Here is a 22,943-nt window from a genome sequence, read left to right as displayed (position 1 = left end):
ATGCAGGCAAAAAAAAAAGAAGAGAGAAAAATCAGCTCATTATTTCTCTCCTGTGGATGATTGGGCTCATGTTATTGGTGCATTAGACTTTGTAGTGTCATTTCACTCCTGTCTCTGTAGACATTAATACTAGCAAATGAAAAGCAAACTTCTAAAGTGTGAGGAAAAGCACCAATTATTTATGTATGCACATAGTTTGTGAGGGTTTCTAACTATTGATCTTCAGGTAAGTGTCTAGGCTAAAGTAGATTTAAATGTATAGGCAGCTGTGCTGTATTTTTACATTTATTATAATTAATATCTAAAGAAGGAAGAGAAAGACAAATTGTCATTCTTATTATTTTCCCCATTTGCCTCTGCAAAAGAAGGAAATAGAGGGGAGAATGGTTTGTCTACTTGAAATAGACATTTAAACTGTAGTGAATTCAAAAACACTTAGGCATTTCCCTCAAAGTTTCCTTCAGTGAAAATTGATATGAATCAAAAATTTATATTAAAAAAAAATGGCAGGGCCATTGCTCCTAGCAGAGTTCTCTGAATGATTTGCTAGGTCAAGCAATCTGTCAACTATTTTTCTCTAGATCATAGGATTAGTGTATCAGGCCAGATTCTTATCCTGCATAACGTGGAGCTAAGTTATTTTTGGCGTCTGACCGAGTGTATGATTTGACAATCCTAAAGGAGACTTTCTAAGATTTTACTTCCCCAAACTGACTGGATATTATAGTAAAATATAATCCTATGCTAAAGTACAGCTGCAGAAATGAAAATGCAGTTTGGATACATTCAAAATGAGTCTTCAATGCTTTCTCCATTAAATAAAGAGATTGCAAATTAAAAGTACTAAAAAATTGAAGTTGACATTCAGAAACTCATTAGCTTCATTCTTTTCCAAAATCACCATAGCAATTAGTCTAAACTCTAATTGGCCAAAATTGTTCATCATTAAAACACTGATTTTTAAAAGACTTTTTTTTTTTTTTTTCTGCCCTGGACTTAAATTTTTTTAGAATTTAAATCTGTTCCCCTACCATTTCCTGAGATGATCAAGCACGTTTGCCTTTGCATTTTATCCGTCGAGAGAAGACATTCCCTTTCTTGAACTCTCTCATGTTGGCCTCTTCTGCTTGGTCAAATGTCTGTGAACATCCTGTGCCAATCAGCTATTGATTGTATGCCAATCTGTATTTCCCAAGAAAAATAGAAAAAAGTGTATATGGGGATGCAATTTATATTTAGAAATCTTGGTTAGGATGTTTTCTCAATTTTTAACTGTTTCGTCATGATATCTGTACATTTTCATCTCAATTTAACTTTGTGAGTTTAAGATATTGCTTCTTATTAAAATATTTACCATCTTAAGATTACCTACTACAACTTAATACATACAGACTTTTATATTCCTTCCTTCGTGTATTCAATTAGCCATTTATGCATTCAATAGCTTCCAGTGCTAACTCTGTGCTAGAAACATGGGATCAGAGGGGAGAGATGTGTTCTATGATCTAAAAGTGCTTATAAAGGCCAGGAAAACAAACAAGTGTTATTTAAATGTAAAGAGAACAAAGGCCAGTAGAATATGAGTATGCAGGGAACAAAGGAAGATATGGATGTTACCATCTGGGTGGGAGATGGTGGAACAGGAATATGGGAGCAAGTGATGCTTGACTTGAGTGTTCAAAGGTGTTTTTGCTAGATAATCAATGAATGAAGGTGCTCTCCCTAACAGAAGGAGAAGCAGAGGAAAAGCACAGCCCAGAAAACTGCAGGATAAATTTCAGGAACAGCAAGCAGTTCAGTCTGGCTTAAGCAGAATATGAAACAAGACCCAAGAGTGAGGCAGGGCCCAATTAATGGATGATACCAAGACAGAGAGTATGGATTCCAAACAGCAAAATGTGGGTCAGGGGAAGAATCAGCAAAGTTAAGCAAGAAAAGTAATATGATGAGTGATAAGAAGGGTGAACTATAGAATGTTGGCAGTATGGTAAGCCAAGGTCCTTTTACCTATGCTTGGCAAATATGTGGCTGAAATATAAAATTGACCATAAAAATGAACAATAATTGGAATAACATCGAAGTTCTTGACAGTAACCTTAGATATTAGAGATAATAGAGTAGACCTTCAAAATTCTGAGGAAAACTGCTGTTCAACACATAATTTAATACCCAGATTACCTAGTAATCAAGCATCATATACAAAGGAACTCAGAAAGCTTATCTTCTCTATCAGACACTGGAGAACCTACTCTATGAAAATGAGGGAAGAAAGACGAAATACATTCATTGGTGAAGAGAAATATGAAAATGGTGGTGTTCAAGTAGCCTAAAGAGTTAAAGAGGGGTCCGAGAGTAACTGAATTGGGAGGTGGGCAGTGATATGTCTGGAAGTTACTGTTCTTCATTTTTAAAAAGGTATGTGCATTTTGGTATAATGATGGTATTAAATAATTATATTAAAATTAATCAAATACAGGGAAATGAATGAGAAAGCAAAGGTGGTAAGAGAAGGTTGTTCTTAGTAAAAGGAAAGAGAAAGCAGGAAAAGTAGATAAAGAGGAGCATAGGCTTGAGATATATGTTTTTTTCCTGCTAAATTAAGAGAAATAAGCATGGCGCTATAATTTGAGGTAAAGCCAGAAAAATGGGTGATCAAGTAAAAAGCACTGGAAGGATTGCTTTTACAACTATGAAGGTGGAAGGAAACTGTATGATATCCCATATGGATAGAAATAATATATAGTCTTGTGTGTTATAGAGAGCCCCACTTTTCTTCATACAGAGCATATGCTAAGAAAAAAATAGGACTTATAGAATAAAGAGGATTGCAAAACTTGGTAAAGATTTGAAATGATATTTGTGGCTCACACTTGAGAAAGATGAAAGAGGCACACATAGGATTGCCAAGCATCATGGATGGTCCAGCTGAAAAGGTGAACATAGATTTTTAGTAGTACTAGCTGCACATTTATGTGTTTCTTTTCCCTCAATTGTTATCATAGTCTGGGAGTGGGTTCTAAATTTAGACTTGGGGTTTGCCCCATGGGTACAAACAAGTGCTAACCAGAGGATAGTCTGAACTGAAGAGAACAGGGAGTGAAACTATATAAGGATGACAGACAGGATTAAGAGTGAGGGGTTGAAAAACTGGAGGTAAAAAAATGAACAGAAATAGTAGTTAGAATGGGATTAAAGGAGCCCAAAACTCGGATGATGTGAAATTGTAGTCCGAAAAAGAATGGTATTGGGGAAGCGGAGACTCAGAACTGGGACAGACTATTCAACAGAATGCCATTCAGAAGAAGTGCTGGTGGAAAAGACCACCAATAAATAATCAGGGCTCCTTGTGTAGAAGGAAAGAAAGCAAATATAGTGCCTATGGAACATGGAGCTTTCCAGTTGTTTCAGTCAGTTAGGCTGACTTAGAGCCTTTTTGCTCTATCATTACATCCCTGGGGTGATATTTCTTGGGTGAATCAAACTTCCATCACATCAAATTATCTGTGGGTGATAAACCACCTACTATGAAGTTGGCCTTTTCCAAGTTTCTACATTGGCACCAATTTTACACCTTAGTCTTTTCTAGCAAGGTTTTTTTTTAATGTATATTTTCGATTTCCTCTGCATTTCAGTGATAGTTTTCTTGGCACATAGACCCAGCTGCAGACAGCTTTTATTTTTAGGTTTCCCTATTCAGAAAGAGTAGTCCCTGTTTAGGGATTTCACTGTCGTTCTAAGCTTTCCACTGAGCTACGACCCTGCAGCTTTCTTCAAATTCAAGTCGCTGGGGAGGCCTTTTGAAATGCCGAAAGACAAGACAACATTCTTTGCAAAGGAGAAAAAGCAACCAAAAAGAGATTTCCAGAACCAAGTAGATACTACAAAAAGGACAGGAAAGTGAAGACAGTGACAGGAGCCAAAAGGACAAAAGACAATACATCAAATCCTTAATAAGCCAGCAAGATGCACCAAGACCAAAGGCAATAGTTAGAGATTTGCAAACAGGGAAGGAAATTCTTGCTTCTATGATTCCTAAAGTACCACTCAAGGTCCTACAGGTCATAAAATACTTCCTATTGTTAAAATAAGGAAGTTGTTTTCTGATCCACAATATTAGTGAACTGATTAGTTTTTGAGGGTTCTCCTTGAAATTTATTCAGGTGTAGATTTTCAATAAGGTAAGTACATTATTTGAGTGAAACAACCTTATGTTGAAACTATCTTTTATAAACGGAATAATATAGTTAATGTGCCTAGATATTGAAACCAGTTTCTCTAAGCATTGCCATATTTTATAAAGGATGTTAGACTCCCTTTCCCAATATTTAGCAGTCTTAGGTTTGATGCAAAATAGACTAATGGATATGCCATAAAGTAATTGGAATAAAATATAAGGATGCAATTCAGGTCATGCATAATGTGCTTTTGAACACATTATGGTGATGATGGGTAAAAATGTGTAATGAATTGCCAAGATTTAGGTTGGTTTTAGAGGGACTTTCTTCAGCAGATGACTGGCTTGCCAAAGTCTCTCATGTCTACAGCGTTTTTCTCTAACTCTATTCTCTACTCTATCAGTATCCTTTATTGACTGTGCTGTTCCCTAGAAATCTGCATCTACACATCTGGCTTTATGGAAATAATGTCCTTTCACACAATCTGTGCCAACAGGTTCCACCTGGTGTGATAGTTCCTGTCTTGTCAGATGCTATCTTTCTTTCCTGTGACATACCTGCCAGAGGTATGGCTCTCAAAGTTCATCAGCTGGCTTATGAACCACTTGGAAAGGTTCCCTCCTGAATATGACAACACCTCTGGCTGAGTCATTTATACTTCATCACCAAAGACCATTGGGAAACAAGGTCAGTAGGAAAATGGCATTCACCCTTTTATTATCTCCAGCTTTTCCTCCTCATAACGAGCCTCATAATCCTTAGGCTAGGATGACTTCTGCGTCCTGACCCTAAGAGTTCTTCCTTGGCTCTTATAGCACTCGCCACTTGGGGTTGTAATTGCAGCATGTCACCTCTTCAAAACTCTAAGCTTTATGAAAACAAAATGTATGTACCTCCTGATTCTCACTTTATTCCCAATTCCTAGCCAAGGATTGGCAGTAGCACGAAGTAGTTAAAAGCTTGTGATCTGGAGCTAGGCTGCTTCATTCAACTTATGACTCCAAACTATTTGTGAGGATTTAGGCAAGTTATGTACATTACTTGTACTTCAGTTTATTTGCCCAAAAATAGGGATTTTAATACGAGTATTTTCCTCTTAGGGAAAATTAAATAAGTTAATATGCATCAAATATTTAGAATTGTGCTTGGCACAGAGCAAATAGCTGTTAAAGTAGGTGCTCAATAAATGTTTGATGGATTAATAAATGCCACAGTAGACCCAGCTATCAGCATTCTGCAGACATCATTTAATCAATCTAACCAGTCCAGCTGCCGTGAGAGGCCCTTGATTTTTTTCACCCATGTTTTTCATTTACTGCGTCTCAAGCTTTATTGTATTTGCGTCAAATCCACTTGTCTAAACATTTAAAAAAGCAAAACAGTGTTACATAGTTTTAAAAATCATAGCAGTTTGGCTTGATAGGTTTCTAAACTTTATATACAAAGTGCTTAATTGCCTCGTTTGAGGTTTTACAATGCTGACCAAATCCACTCATTTAATAGATACGTAGTAATGTGGTGTGTGGTGTATAAAGAAGGATGCTAGATTAATATGTGTATATGTGGGTCTATTGGTGTGTCTGTGTGCCTGTGTACAGTTGTATGTGTGTGAGTGCTGGGAGTGGAGCTGACAATGCTAAAGAGGAATAAGGTGAGGTTTCTGCTCTATGCAATCTTGAAATGTAATAAAGGAGATAACCATGCAAACAACTAACTAAATCACAAGGCTCAGTGCTCTGGGAGCCTGTGAATATCTGCATCCTGCTCTGGGAAAGCACAATCTCTCTTTGTGTCTATAATTTTACCCAGGCTGGCATCTGAGTTAGAGTGTAGGCTCCTAATGTTTCACTTTATCAGCCTGTACAATGTCCCGCGTCTCTGTAGATCGAAATAAAGTGTTGCTATTAGCCCAATGTGAAAAGAATTTCGTTCCCTGGAAGGAAGAAAAGTGGTGCCATGAAGCGATGGCAAAAGGTAAGTCTCTCAGTAAAAAAAAAAAAAATAAAAATAGACTTTTCTTAAAAGGACTTCCTAAGGAACATTTTAAACTATTTAAAAACAAATAAAATATGACAAATGAGTACAGTTTAAGCCTGTGCCTCTTCCACATTCTCTCATCCTTGTTCTTTTGACCTTTAGTGAATCAATTCTTTGGGTTATTTATTTCCTTCCCCACTTGGTTGTATGTAATCCCGAGAATTCCCAGAGGAGAGACTATAGAAGTCTGTCAGCAGTAGGGTCCATTCTGGCAGGAAAACTACTCTATAAAAGAAAAGAGAAATGAATTTCCTTTCCTTGTAGTTCAATATTTTCTTCCTCTACACTTTGGCTAAATCCCTCCATCCTACTGCCCCACAAATGTCAGGGCAGGGTTGCCCCACTCTCAGACAGCTCTCTTCATTATGATTATCAGCGTTAATGCCATGTCATTAATCCTCATGGGTATATGGAGGCCTCACGTAGAATGAATGGGGAAGGTCACCATGGAAACATTTGTCTCCATAGCTGACTCATTGCAACCCCCTTAACTGCAGAGTCGCACACCCAGTCGCACATCCTGTTTGCCATCTGAATGGCACTGGATGAAGCCACAAATTTGGCATCTCCTGCAGGACCATATTCTTTTTAAAAGCTATTAAATATCTATGCCAAGAAAATGTTCCTCAGACTTATGGTAATAATACTATTTGAGATATGTTAAGTGGGTGATGCTATGCGATTAGTTGTTAACACCTTTTCATAAACACACAGAGTAAACATTATCTGTGGTTTTTCAGCTCCCTGTGACTGCATGGTCTTATGGTCTCTGGAGTATGCAAGGAAAAACGTGCCCATGTAGAAAATAAGCAAAACACCTGCACTCTCTCACATTTTACAAAGGATCTTCCTCAGAGGTTAGTATGATCTATCAGCCTGTAGCACAGTGAGGTGGAGGGGAATAAAATGGTCTTTGCTGGGGTTTTATTTTGTTTTGTTTTATTTTGTGGCTGTTTCAATATAAAAAGCAAGCAAGATAACCCATGTAGAAAAATTAAATTTGAGGACTGCAGACTTCTCACTTAGCCTTATCATGGGAAGACAGAATATCAGCATTTCCTAGATTGGACATTAGGTCTATGCTGGGAGATATCAGGCTTAAATAAAATCACCTGAGAACTACAGTGTACCTCCCAGCCATCTCAGCACAGCTAAACACAGCAATCTGTCTAGGCTTGCTATGTTTGGCGTTGACAGTAATTATACAAACGTAGACCCAGCAGGAAAAGCAAGCATGGGAATGAAAAAGGGAACAGATTATTTTCTAAGCTGGGCATGTTCACCGGGTCTTCCGAGGCAGGGAGGTCGTCATTTCTTGTTTATACTTTGGATTCCACATAGAAGTCTTTAGCTTGAGGATAATAATAGTAGGTATTTATCGTATAGTAAGTACACGCTGAAACCTATGCCAAGCTGTACAGGTATTAGCTAATTTTAGTCTATACATTATCATATGTGGTAGGTAGTATTCTTTACTTTATTTGACAGATTATGAAACTAAGGCATGGGGGGGTGGCCAGATGGCTCAGTTGGTTAGAGCATGAGCTCTTAACAGCAAGGTTGCCAGTTAGAGTCCCACATGGGCCAGTGAGCTGCACCCCCCACAACTAGGTTGAAAATATGATGACCTGGAAAAACTCCCTGTTCTCCAATATGCCCCAATAATAATAATAATAATAATAATAATAATAATAAATATTGGAAAAAAAAAAACCTTAAAAAAAAAGAAACTGAGGCATGGAACAATTTAGTGATTTCCCCATGTTCACATAGCTTTTAAGTGACTGAGCTGGAACACAAACCCGGATAGTCAGCCTCCAGAGTTTATTGTTCATTTACTTAAACATTAAGCAACATATTTGCCTCTTATGAAGTCATATTTATTTTTTCTCTTCTTGCTTCCTCTCTCTCTCTCTGTCTCTCTGTCTGTCTCTCTCTCTCTCTCTCTGCACCACCATCCTTTGGCTGGTCTCTTTCTCTCTCACCTCTTTCCTACTATTTGTCCCCCAAATGTCTCCCACCTGTCCCTTAGTGCCCACTGCCACTCCTACTTGCTTCTCTCTTTCTCCCTCTGTATCACTGGAAGTGGACAGCTAGTTGCCCCACGTGGCTGGGTACACAAGCTGGTCTCTGTCCAATGGAGTTTGGTCTCTCCCAAACTAACTTCTACCTGTAAAGCAGGAAAAGCTAGTCTTTGCTTCCAGATCTCCCCCTTGCCACCAACCCTGCTTAGTCCCTCTCCTTTCTTTTCCATGGCTCCCAGTTATTTTGTATTCTTTTCCTTCAAATACATTTTTTTTTTGGGGGGGGGAAGTATGGGTATCTTCAACTTAAACAGTGAATTTAATCTGTTTGTTTATATTAAAGTGCTCCCATTTTGTGAACATTTGCTTCTTCTCTAATTTTTAAACTGTTATTGAAGTATACTGTATATATGGTGCTGTGGAATGAAACATGTACCCCCAAATTTATATGCTGAAGCCTTAACTCCCAATGTGGCTATATTTGGAGATTGGGCCTTTAAAAAGTTAATTATGGTTAGACGAGGTCATAAGGGTAGGGCCTTATTTCAATATGACTGGTGTCCTTCTAAGAAGATAAAGAGACACCAGGGATGGGCATGAACAGAGAAAAGGCCAGGTGAGGATACAGAGAGAAGATGGTATCTGCAAGCCAAAGAGAAACGCCTCAGGAGAACATTGTTGGCACATTGATTTTGGACTTCCAGCCTCCAGAACTGCAAGAAAATAAATTTCAGTTGATTAAGCCATCCAGTCTGTGGTATTTTGTTATGGCAGCCCTAACAGATTAAGACATATGGAGAAATGCACAAATTTTTAGTGTACACCTTGAGAGATGTTTACATATTTATATACTCATGAGATCACTACCGATCAAGAAATAGAACATTTCAAGTACCCAAGGACGTTCTCGCATGCTCCTCCCAACTCACTTTAGCAGCTTGTGCCCATATTTTCAGATCTGCCTGCCCACAGAGAGGTTTAACTTAGGCTTACCCTCTGTTATGTGGGAGGACTCCACCTCTGCAGGTTCCTACCGTGCCAGAGTCTGGATGAATGAGTCGATTCTAGCAGTCAGGGTTTGCAAGGCACTTGACTCATTTCACAAATGATAAATATGACGTTATAATCTTCACCTGATTTCTGTGTCTATTTGTCAGTTGCTTCTGGGGAAAAGGGTACTGTTCACTCCTTAAATCCTAACATCTTGATGCTTGACTGAACCCAAGTTTGGAATTTTTAAAAATACCTTATTATTTTTATCATGAAATATTTCAAACATTCAAAAATATCCATGTGAATATAGTGAACCTACTATCTGATCTCAATAAATCGAGATAATTTATATATATATATATATATATATATATATATATATATATATATATATATATATGAGGTCTGACATTAATTGTTCACAAACTTGTTGCAATGATGTTGCTAACCTTTTTTGATATCAGCGGGATTATTCATTATGAATTTGTACCAACTGGACAAACAGTTAACCAAGTTTACTATTTGGAAGTGCTGAAAAGGCTGCATGAAAAAGTTAGATGACCTGAACTTTTCGCCAACAATTCATGGTTTTTTCATCACGACAATGCACCAGCTCACTTGGCACTGTCTGTGAGGGAGTTTTTAGCCGGTAAACAAATAACTGTATTGGAACACCATCCCTACTCACCTGATCTGGCCCCCAATGACTTCCTTCTTTACCCGAAGATAAAGAAAATACTGAAACAAAGACATTTTGATGACATTCAGGATATCAAGAGTAATACGACGATAGCTCTGATGGCCATTCCAAAAAAAGAGTTCCCAAATTGCTTTGAAGGGTGGACTAGGCACCGGCATCAGTGCATAGCTTCCTAAGGGGAGTACTTTGAAAGTGATCGTAGTGATATTCAGCAATGAGGTATGTAGCACTTTTTCTAGGATGAGTGTGCAATCTTAATTGTCCGACCTTGTATATACAAAATCTTTTAATTTAAAATACTGTAGTAAATCACAGAGACTCTTAAAGTTTAAAGCCTCTGGGCTTTGCAACAAATAAAGAGTGGCTCTAATAGAATCAAATAAAAACAGAACACAATACAAAACTCTCATCATTGCCAACCCCATTTTTATCTAATTTATTTCCCATCATGTTGCATACCATCTGTTAATCTAATGAAATTCCCCAAGGCTCAAATTGGTAAATTCACAAAATTCACTTCCTTTGATATGTGATTGAGGATTCCATCTTGATTTGAATTAGACCTCTGATGAAGGAGTGGAGGCAACTGAAGTTTAAACAGATTTGGGACTGGCCTGCGTGACTGATGTTATTTGTCTCAATTCCCAGGCTCCAGGCAGGAATGGCCTTGGAATCCATTTACTGACCTTGCACTCCAATCGTACATATTGGAGGAGCAAGTGGTGAGCCACCAAATGAAGATGGGGAAGCTACAGCAAATGGTTACAGAAATCTGAACAGACTTGAGAGGGAAGAGCAGCAGAAACTCTTTAAAGAATTGCTAAATGGGTTTAGAGGAAACAAAGTTATTACTGGTGGATGGTCAGATGGTCAGCAAGAAGACTTCTGTGTCCTGAGGGAATATGCTCAAAAAATTAGAAAATTGGGACTTAAAGGGAAGCCAGACACAAATTATTAAATAAAGGTACTAATGGTAACCAGGCAGTGGATTACATTCAGGGCAGAGTTTGTTATGGTTTTGGTGGGATTATACATTCTAGCATGGTGATGGTAAACTATGGATAATTTTAAACAAAAATAACTCATTGACTTTGTATACTTATCCAGATATCTAAAGAGCATGTTTGGAAAACAAATGGCTTGGCCTCCGAGAGAGAGAGAGAGAGAGAGAGAGAGAGAGAGAGAGAGAGAGAGAGAGAGAGAGAGATTCATTGGAATTGCAGGATCAAGAAAATGGAAAACAAATTAGTCACTGAAACTTGTAAATGGTGACAGCCCTACATAAGATAGAGAAGAAAAGGGATTAATTAAAAAAACCAAAAAAACCCCAAAAAACAACAACCCCAAAAAGCAGGTCAAACTGTTAAAGGATGCGTTGGTTTTCTTGTGTGATTTTCTGTTAACTCTTTGGACTTAGCAATGTGAATGAGAGACCACATGCACTCTAGTAACAAAAAGTCCCAGGCCATAGCTGTTGAAAAAACTCAAAACCCATCCTACTGTCTGAGGTGCTATACCAGGACTCAGCAGCAATTATAGAGGAGAAAGTATGGACTTTAATTTCTTTGAAAAATTAACTCACAAGGGGAAGATTTGATGTGTGGACTTGAGTGATCAAAGGGATGCCCTGATAACTGGTAAAACACTATTTCTGAGTACGTCTGTGAGGGTGGCTCCAGAAGAGATTAACTTTGAATCAGTAGACGGAGTAAAGATCAGCCTCACCAATAACAGTGAAACTCATCTAATCTGTTGAGCACCAACATAGAACAAAAAGGTGGAGGAAGGGTAAATTTGCTTGAGCTGAGACATCTATCTTCTGCTCTCGGACATCAGCACTCCTGGTTCTTGGATTTTTGGACTCAGGCCTGGATTTATACCATAGACCCTAAGATTCTCAGGCTTTTAAATTTGGACAGAATTATACCACCAGTTTTCCTGGTTCTCCAGTTTACAGATAGCAGATTATGGGACTTCTTCGCCTCCATAACCACATGAACCAATTCCTATAATAAATCTCATAATAAATTCTTAAATAACTATCTATATATTTTACTGATTCTGTCTCTCTGGAGAACCCTGACTAATGCATGGTCTAAACTCAGAGTGGATACTCTTCACTTACAATACAGAAACTTTATTAAAACAAAGTTAGCTCTGAACTTCCTAGAAAAATAAAGCTTTTGTTATCACTTCTTTTTCCCTTTTCCCTTTTTATATTAGGATATGTTACCAGGAGAAAAATGAATAATTTGATAATCTCTTAGGATATCCTGCAAAAGTATACACCAAGAAGTTTCCTCAATTTCACCTGCCACTAACAGTATATAAAGCATGAAATTTTAATACACCTTGTCAAAATAGGCTTTTATACTTTTTACATTTTATTTCAGTCAGGATAAGCTATGTCATTCTCAGTGACTTAGAACAACTTAGGTTTATATCTTGCTCACTCAAACTACATATCTTTTGTGGGCTGGATAGGCAATCTGCTCTGTGTCATCCTCTCTCTGGAATCCCACCCTGGAGGATTTTACATCAACAATTAAATATTCTGGCCTAGAAGTGAAAAATATCATTTGTGTTCACAACCTCATTAGCCATAATTAGTGACGTGGCTTCACGCAATCACAAGTTGCCTAGGAACTGCAAATCTACCATAGACCAATAACGGAGAGGACTAGAAAATACTTTGTGATCAGCACTAGAATTGTTATACATTTTCATAAACTTAATAGCTGAAAATAACAAATTGCCTTATTTTGCATTTATATTACAAGAAAGGTTGATAAATTTCTCCTTTGTGAATTATTTGTTCTGCCCCTTTTGTCATATATTACAATGGGTATGTAAAAAAGTCGGTTGAAGAATTTAAGTTGTTTTCAAGTTATCAGTAAGGATTTTCCATTGCCCCTCCCTCCTCAAGAAGTTCCATATAGGGAAAGATTCTGGACAGTAATAATTACTTGATTTTCAACACACTATAAGCAACACATAGAATTGTTTTAACGGGGCATTGACTATTAAAAATGTTTGGTAAGCTATGATGATTCATACTCATACCAACATAATATTAGTCAGTCAACTTATCTATTTTTCCAAAGTTCATTTGTTGGCATCTTTCTATGAGAAGTGACAGAATTCCAATTCAAACTAGTTTAATAAAACAAAAATGTATGGCCTCAAGTAAAAATTACAGAGTTTCCCTAGGTTTAGTCATGCTGGATATCTGTGGTCAAATAATGTCAGAAACCTCTTTCCTTCTCTCCACCTCTCATGTCTGTTTTCTTCATTTAATCCTTGACAGGTTTGGCTGTGAAGAGAACCTTTGCTGGTTATAGGGAAGTTCCAAACCTATATTAACCTTGGAACTAGGAATCTCAGAGAATAGGTTACAGTATTCCTTTTTCCACATTCTTATCAATCCTCAAAAAGACACTCTTTAACCTCACTTAAAAAAAATATTCCCAATCAAGACCAACATCTCTATTTAGGGGCAAGCAATAAGTATATCAATCAGTAATTGGCTAGCTTTGGTTTCACCTTATTGAGGACCAAGATATGATCCCCCCAATATTATATATTGAAATTCTATCCCCTAGTACTTCAGAAAGTGACTGTATGTCTTGAGATAGGTTCTTGAAGTAGGTAATTAAGTTAAAATGAGGCTATTATAGTGGGCACAAATCCAATGTGACTGATATACTTATAAGAAGAGGACATATAGACATGGACATGTACAGAGGGGAAGGTCACGTAAAGACACAGAGAAGGCCATCTACAAGCCAAGGAGCGAAGCCTCAGAAGAAACCAACACACCAACACTTTAATCTTGAACTTTTAGTCTTCAGAACAGTGAGAAAATAAATTTCTGTTGTTTAATCCACCCATCTTTGGTACTTTGTCACGACAGCCCTAGCAAACTAACACATATCCCCATGCCTATAGCGTGATGGGGTAGGTATGACCCTTTGACTGTCTACCCAACCACAAATTCCACAATGAGAGACAGGCAGTCTTCAGGGGAAAGAAAAAGTTCCATGACTTGAAGAAAGAGGGTGTGATGCTGGACATACCATAATTGCTGGTGTCCCACAGATGGAGAGTAACCAATCTGCCTTAGTCCAGAGATCATGATTTCACAAGGAGAATTTATTACTTATGATAGATTTCTTATCAAAATTGCTCAAAACATTTTGCACCTCTGCTTCAACCATTACAATTTTGGTATAGGTGGGAAAGGCAGTAGAATACATTGATTATACAGCTCTTGGGTTAGTCAGATCTGGGTTTGGATCCTGAATTCATCCAGTTGCCACTAAGATTACCTTGGGAAATTATTGGAGTCTATGTTTCCTTCTTTATAAAATGAGGATAATGAAAGTGCTTTCTCCTACAGTTGTTGTGAGGATTCTTTATGTTAATTCATGAAAAACTCTTAACACAAAGCCTAACAACAATAGAAATAGTAGATTTTTCTATTGTTCTTATTATACCTACCATTACTATTATTCTTGTCATGTATAGATTGTCCAAAACATTCAAAGGACTCATTGCACATAAGTCATTCAGAGTTTTGAATTTTAGCTGAACTATTATCTTGAGACTTTATCATTGACATACAAAGAAAGATGATGGATATAACATATTAAAAACATGTCCTAAAGCATCTTTCAGGAAGAGAATAGAAACTGGGCTTGCCAAGTTCCACACATCTCAATGTTGAGTATGTTGAATTTGAGGTTTCTGTGTGATAACAAAATGAAGACATCCAATTTATAGCTAGGACTCTGATACTAGTTACGGACAGAGGCCAGGACAGTAGATAGTAATTGAAAAATCATTTGTTTATGTCAGAGATTGAAAAATAGCAAATTGGAGAAATAGATTGTTCTTTTTCCTCCTAAACAGATTCTAACAAATATTTGGGCTACCATTTAATTAATATCATACGTAAAAAATTTTTTAAATGAGATTTTCTCAATAAATCAGATGATCTGGGCCTAGTGTTTAGCATTTTCAGATGGCAAATGTCAAAGGGTACTGGGGAATAGCTGCCCCTTTTGGCCATGAATTCGACTCTTCACTCAGAATATCCATGTGCATATATTTCACATTCTTTGGGCCACCTCCCTGCTCTCTGGAGGCATTTGAGTGAGAACCGTAATGAAGTTGATTGTTAAGGACAGAGATGTAGCTGAGGTTGCTACATGGAAGAAGGAAAAGGAGCCAATTCTGGAAGAGGGAAGAGGAAGAGGAAGAGGAAGAGGAGTTATTCAAGGAAAATAAGAAGGTTCAGGAGAGAACACTGTCATCACACCCAACAGGGCAAAGAGTGTTAATTAGAGGGAGATGATCAAATGATTCTACGTTCCCAAAGACACCTGGTAGTCTGACTAAAAACACTCTATTAGTTTTGTCAATTAGGAAATCGCTCATGGAATACAATAACAAAAGGAGTTTCATGCTTGTGATTAGACAGAAATCTATAATAGACAGAGGAAGTAAGAAAGTCCTTTTCTGTTTTTATTTTTTAAGTCATTTGTCTAATGAGGTTTTATAAGATGGTTGCTTTTTTATTATACAATGAAAAAGTGTTTATTGACCAACTGGAAAGAAGTTCAAGAGATGCTCAAATAGAGCGAAGAGACAGAACTGACTAATGGAGCCCGATTCTAGCCAGCTGAGAGTGAACACATTTAAAAAATTTTCGAATATGTATGATTTCATGAATTTGCATGTCATCTCAGCACAGGGCCCTTGCTAATCTTCTGTGTGTCATTCCAATTTTAGTATATATGCTGCCAAAACAAGCAGAACAAAATCTTAATCACACGTATATATGTAAATGTTAAGATTTGTTAGTCTTGACTTGAATATCCCATAAGATCCTGGAGTTCAAAAAGTTTAAAATTAATTTCATTAATTGATCCTACCTGTTCTCTAATATACATCTATTCCTATATTCTCTCTCCAATTTACCCAGTCTCTTAAATGAGCAGTGTGGAAGTCATTTTGTGTTTCTCCTTTTCACCACCAGTCAATTGCTCTGATCTTTCCTGCCAGCTTCCATTCAATCAGACACAAAGCCCTACTGATTCTTCTCTTAAGTAAGTCTGGAGTCTATCTTTTTCTCTAATCAAGTTTCTCTTTTTTTGTGATCCCCACTGAACCAGAAATTCTTCAAGGATAATGTGTGTTCTTTATGTTTTCCTTCATTTCAACTCCTAAAAGTGTAAAAAACATTAAAAATGTTCAGTAAGGTTTGTGGCAATGAACTAAATGATCTGGTCCTTGGTTTTCTAGTTTCTTGCCTTACTACTCTTCCAGCACACCAGTCACACTGTACAACCTACTCTTCCACCAATACCACAGTCTATTCCATGTTTCCTTGTATTTACACAAATTATTACTTCTCCCTGGAATGCTCTTCACAAAGCATTTTTCAAATGGAAAGTGGGCCATGTCTCCAAAACGTTAGTAGAAGAGTGAACACCCCTTTGAAATTTCCCTTTATTCTTCTACTTGGGTGCAGATCTTGCTGAAAAATACCAAATACATTTCTTTTTCTTTCTGGCACACAACAAAACATTTCTCAGCCTCACTTGTTGTTTGACATGGCTATAGAATGTCAGTGGAAACAATGTGTGTACTCTTAGGGGTGGCCATGAATCCCTCCCCGTTGTCATCTTCCATACCCTTTTCCACTTTCAGATGGCTGGTTTAAAGAACCCTTAAAGGAGGTCTCAGGAGCTATGTGTTGAAGATGGAACTGCGTTCATGTGCTGCTGAATCATGGAGATACATTCTGAGAAATGCATTCTTAGGCAATTTAGTTGTTGTGTGAACATCATAGAGCGCACTTACACAACCTAGATGGTAGAGCCTATTACTGTAATTGTGTGCACTTCACTTTTATAAGACTGGCAGTGCAATAGGTTTGTTTACACCAGCATCACCACAAACACCTGAGTAATTGTAGTGTAAGCCCTGACAGGTGGCTTTCCTTTTTGTAATGCAAGTGCCTGTCTTAAGCTTTGATTGCTGAGGCATCCATTTCAAAGCTGATATCCGTTACACAAAGACATCTGCTTTAAGGAAGGTGAACACGAAGTGTTGCCAGCCACACGACTAGATAAAGAGCCAGGCTGCATTCCTCTACTAGTACTCCTTTGTTTTAGAGATCCTGGTTGATTTAGATAACTGACCATTTGGGCTATTTTTCTTTCTGTGCTTTAAATTTCTACACATGTGTTTTAAATTCACCAATAAAGAGTGAGCCTGCAAAAGCCTAGACCCTACCCTCCACCTCAATAAAAGCAGAACCTCAGGCTCACACACACGTGTGGCCGGGGCTCTCTATGCACGACCAAGTTATGTGCTATCCAGCATTCTTTGTACTCTCCAGGGCCTGTAAGTAATACACTTGATTTTTTCCTTCAAAGTTTCCTAATGGCTATCACTCAAGGACATCTTGCAACCATAATAAGAATTACAAGGGTCGGTCCAATAGTAACATTGATTTAAAAAGGGGAGATATCTGTGGGAAGTGCACTGGGCTGAGGTGAGTGGCCCCAGGCATTTCTAGCCGATAGCATTGCTATCGATAGACTGCAATGGCATAGAAAAGTAATGTGTGGCACTGTGACATTGAGACAGCTACTATGTCACTGAGGGATAAGAATCTTTCACTCCATTGTAATCTTTTGGGACTACCATTTTATATGGTTGTATATGTGGGCCATCGTTGACTGAAAGGTTATTCGGCACATGACTATATGGAAAAAGGAAATCCTGGTCCTGGAGTCATTGCATGGAGGACAACTGCCCAGCCAGTAACTCCTGCATGGAGTTAAGAGTGAGAAATAAACCTTCATGATGTTAAATCAGTCACTGAAAGTTTGGATTTTATACATTATAGCCATTAGTCTTAACTACTACAGCTCTCATTGGGTCTTGTAACCCCATTATAACTCCTAATAGATTGTAGATTGTAATAATAGATGGATATGTCTGTCACTCTACTAGACCATGCTTGTCCTGGAAACCTAATCTCTATCAATATTGCCAGTATCTAGCACAAAATAGGTGTTGTTTTACAAACATAAAACCTACATTTTATGGGAGAGCCGCACGTTACTACGTTGGTTTTTTTTTCAAAATAGTTTTTGGGAGGATGGTTCACAAACAATAGTCCTAATAATTATAAATACTATATTTTTTTACACATGAAATTCTCTTTTTGGAAAACATGAGATGTAAGCTGTCATATTTTTACTTCGTTACTACAGGCAGTTCCTTCTATTCAGGATAATGAGTGAGACTGGACATATTTTCAAATTCTAATATAGTTTTAAAATGTGTAATTTGTTTTTGTATTTTCGTCAGTGGCAAGTACAATGGTAGTTTGTGCAAATTAACGCTCACAGTATGAATGTTTTAGTACTATTAAATAATGACTATGCAATTTGAAAGGTAATTCTATTATGGCAAGCTTCCTCGGAAACACAAATGGCCTCAGTGTTGTAAAATTTGCAGTTATTGTTAGAAATTGCAAGTTTATTGAATAATAAATACAGTAGTCACTTGACCTCTAAAAGTGGAGTTTTGAATTAGTGGTAAAAAGAGGTAGTTGCATGTAATTCTTTTCATTACCTATGTCATCTTTTTTCCAAGTCATGGAACACTGGATTGGAAGTGAGAGTGAATTGTGAAGGCAGTAAAAGTGTAATTGTTGTTCAAGTCAAAATAATTGCTCTTTTAGTTCTTTCTAAGGTTTTCCTTTATTCCAGGGCAAATACGATATTTTCAAGCCATTTTCAATTATAACAAGTGATTGTTAAAATCATAGAGAATAGAAAATGCCTTTGCTATTTAGGATTATCCTAGAAAATAATTAGTACCAATAGATCTGAAAAGTACGAGTTACTAAAATCCAATATGAGGACATATAAATATTGTTGTTATAGAGAACCTTATTTTACATTTTATCTTCAGAGTAAAATCTCATTAATTTGAATTGACAATTATTTAAAATGTATGACAAATCAATAATTTCAGTTTGAAGTTTGTTTTAAAATGTTGATGATAAAAATGAAATTTCAGAACATTTTGTTAGTTTACTTGTAGTGTTTGAGGAAAAAAGGGCATAGTCCTGCTTGTGAAGTTAATACCCATTACAATGGAATCATAACTATTTACCAAAGTAAATATAATAGGATTTTGATTCTTAAATAGTTGCGTTTATGTTACTATATATACTGGGGGTGGATGTGACTACATTTCTTTTAAAATATTATTAAGTCTTATTTTTCTGCAGTTTGTTCATATATGTTTTTCATTAAACAACAAGGGACAAGCAGTAGAGATTAATACTGAATCTTTGCTGTTGGGCAAAAAAGAAAAAAACAAAAAATAACAATGTCTCCTCGAGTTAATGGGCAAAGATTCAAAACAAGATATTCAAGGAAGACAGTGACTTAAATTGGGTGTTTTTCCTTTCCACCTACTCCATCCAAATTGTCTTTCTTGAGTCAAACAACTGTTAGAATCCATGGAATGGCTGGGTGGAAAGGAAGCCTTCACCTCTCCTGCTTTCGTAGGGTGCCTAAGACCCAAAGAGCCTTGAGCTAGATTATTAATGACTGGAATCTGTAGAGAGCTTGGCCCTAGAGATTAGTGGAAACCCAGTGGGAGACCAACATGTTTGTGGGCCTAGTTTTCATTGGTTTTCAAACAGTAAGTAACATTAAAAAAAAAAAAAAAGGAAGAAAGAGAATTGGACCATTTTCAGGCTCATTCCATGTACCCACGCCTGGAAGAGAATGACAGTGCTCTACAAGGAGTTCTACACTGCTAAAAGTCCTTTTTTTTTTGGTGCCACTTTCATCACTTTGGCACTTTGCAACCAGCCCTGAGTTCCACTGAGTAGAAAAAGTAAAACAAAACTAAAAACATTTAAAAGAGCCTGGCAGCCAGAGACAGGATCAGTGAGAACAAAAACACATGCCAAATAAAATGGAACTCAATGAGATAGACAATAATTTAAACAGAAATAGAGAGTACTTAAGGAGATTCAAGTATTCTCAAGAAGTCTTTTTGGAACTAAAACAAACAAACAAAAATAAAATCTATCCCCCGACTCTACCCACCCACCCCAAAAGAAAAAAAAAATTCCTAACCAAGTAATTTACCAGAAGAATGGAAGGAGTGACAGTCTTTGGAAAGGTGACAGAGACTTCTATGTGTTCCCCAAAACCTGTCCCCTTTTGCACTTATGAATGCCCGTGCAGTTGAATTCTTGCTAATGGAATGTGAGTAGAGGTAATATGCACCAATTCCAATGGTGAACACACACTCTCTTTCCATTTGCTGGCTGGACGTGAATGTTCAATGTGACGGGGAAGCCCTATGTTGAAGATAACAAATCTCCATCAGACTAGGTTGACTGAGCAGAGCCAACTCCCCTAACTTTTACTAACTTTTACCACTTACACTTTATGTAATTAAAAAATACACTGCAGTTGTGTTAAACAATTGAGTTTATCTGTTATAACTTAAGTATACTTTAATGAGTACAGTGAGCTGACAATTAGTGTCGTGGAAGATCCAAGAAATAAATATTTCAATGTATATATTTAAAAAATAGATTTAAGGACATTACAAGACATTTGGAAGGTAACTTATGGAGGTAACGTGAACAAATGGAGTTTCAGAAGGAGGAAAAAAACAGATAAGAAATGATTAAAACAATAGCTAAAACTTCCCTGAGATGAAGAGAGACCCAGCAGAACTTAATGATGTTCAAGTAGAATTGTTGAGAAAATATATGCACCTAAGAATTTCATGGCAAAATGTTAAAGATTTTATAAGCATTCATTAAAAAAAAAAAATCTTACAAAGAAAAGAGAATCTGACTATCAAATTCTCATTTGTAAAAGGTAAATCTAGAAGAGAGTAGAATAACATGATGAAGGGAAAATGACTTTAAGTCAGGAATATTATGTCCTCTCATAAAAGATGTTCATTTTAGTGTGTAAGAAATCATATAGTATATGCTGCATTAGAAGAAAATAATTGAGAAAACAATGTATTCAAACCACAATTAAACAGATGAGAGAGCCTGGAATAGAGGTGGAGGAGAAGAGGATATGTACCCATATAGCTAGATCTATATGGATAATAATATCCTACTGCTTTGGACTGTTAATGTAACTGTTAATTGTGGTCTTGAAGCTGAAGTGATACATGGGGACTGAATATTAACCTACTGTCAGAAGTACTACATTATTTGAGCAAAACCTAAGAGTTAACAGTGGATGGGCGAACAGAAAAGTAAAAGCACTTAAATAGTTTTACCTGGGGCACGTAGAAGAGGAAAAAAATAAACACATCTCATTGGTGGTGGTGGTGGTGGTGGTGGTGGTAGTGGTGTATGTATGTAAACCTTACATGTTTGTACAGAAAACAACCAACTGCAGTAGATCTGTAAGATGTATTGTATGTGTGTGTGTGTGTGTGTTTCTGAGTAAGGGTGAAAAATCAGGAAGTATGATGGAATTAGAGCATGTTGCTTGAGGAAACACTTGCCATCAGAGTTTTGTTTTTGTTTTTAAATTTTTTTATTGGGGAATATTGGGGAACAGTGTGTCTTTCCAGGACCAATCGGCTCCATGTCAAGTCATTGTTTTTTTTTACAATCTAGTTGTGGGGGGCGCAGCTCAGCTCCAGGTCAAGTCGTTGTTTTCAATCTAGTTGTGGAGGATGCAGTTCACTGGCCTGGGTGGGAATCGAACCAGAGACCTTCATGTTATGAGCACTGCGCTCTAACCACAGAGCCAAACAGCTGCCCTGCCATCAGAGTTTTAATGGTAGTAGAGAGATAAGAAAGATATTGTGGGGGCAGAGCCCCAGAAAGTAGTTTCCAGGCTCTCGGCCTCACATAGACAGGTGCTGGCTCAGGTAGTAAATGGCCAACTGTGACTGCATGGCCATCAGCTGTGGCTAGTTGGCCATCAGCTGTAACCAGTGAGCCATTGGCCACAATATAACTGCTGTGGCTACGCTAGAGGAAAGAGAGAGAGAATGGGGGCTAGCAAGAAGATGGCAGCTGGGCTGGCAAGTGTGGATGGCGGTTTACGGACAGTGTGGATCCAGCCTCCAGTGAGAGTATAGTGCCGCCAGAGAGAATATAGTGGTATAACTCCCCCACCTATGGCTCCGTGGGTGTTCCTTTTTGGCCTCACCATATCCTGTGTTCTTGTATGGGGAGCGGGAGCAGAGACCCCGCAGGCCTCCCTGCACAACAAATGGCGCAGCGAGCAGGGTCTCCCGCACGACAAATGGCGCAGCGAGCAGGGTATGGTGCCAGCCAAAGCTCTCCAAAGAGTGGTGGAGCAGTTTGTGTGTATGAACACTCAGTCTGAGGAAGACCAGGAGGAGCAGCTGCCGGAGAGCTGGACCCCCGTGGAGGGGTGGGAGGACATGGACGGTTCTCCCACCAGCACAGGAAAAGCCATGCAGCTGCTGGAGAGATGGAGCCCCGTGGAGAGGTGGAAAGATGTGGACGGTTCCCCAACCAGCACAGGCCGGAGAAAGCGAAGGTCGTTGCGGCCCTGTGGGCCGGGGAAGTTCCTGCTCAGGCAGCCCGGATGCAGGACTTGTAGTCCCAGGAGGTAACGTTTGCTGAGTCCTCCGTGGGAGATAAGGGTGAGGTCAAGGTCGTCCTTCACCCCAGGACAGCCCTGGTGAATGACTATGGACTATGGGGAATTGCCTTCCGTCCCTAATTTAATGGACCGCTTGACTGTTTGTTTGGGAACTGTTGTTAGTGGAACTGGGGGATATTTGCTTTTGTCTCTTGACTGGCCGCCATTGAGAATATGTAAGCACCTTGATTGTGAGTCGCTGTTGTTCCAGCAGGGTACCCTGAGAGGCCCAGAGAGAGTGGCAGTGCCCTGAGAAGCCCTGGCTGTGTCCAGGAAGTGTGGCTGTGCCCACAGAGAGTGGCAGTGC

At 38.1% G+C, this 22,943-nt stretch overlaps 1 non-coding gene across 1 annotated transcript; it reads right to left on the bottom strand.

Annotated features, from left to right (window-relative positions):
- Positions 1-15,639: 15,639 nt before the first annotated feature.
- Positions 15,640-15,746, bottom strand: LOC148758760 (U6 spliceosomal RNA). Its single transcript, XR_016020530.1, has one exon. It is a non-coding gene; the product is annotated as a U6 spliceosomal RNA (small nuclear RNA).
- Between the last annotated feature and the right edge of the window lie 7,197 nt (positions 15,747-22,943).

This window comes from Rhinolophus sinicus, chromosome 2 (assembly GCF_057876585.1).
Source record: "Rhinolophus sinicus isolate RSI-liver-muscle chromosome 2, RSI-T2T, whole genome shotgun sequence".
Classification (NCBI taxonomy): Eukaryota; Metazoa; Chordata; class Mammalia; order Chiroptera; family Rhinolophidae; genus Rhinolophus; species Rhinolophus sinicus.
This window is presented reverse-complemented; position numbering and strand designations above follow the sequence as displayed.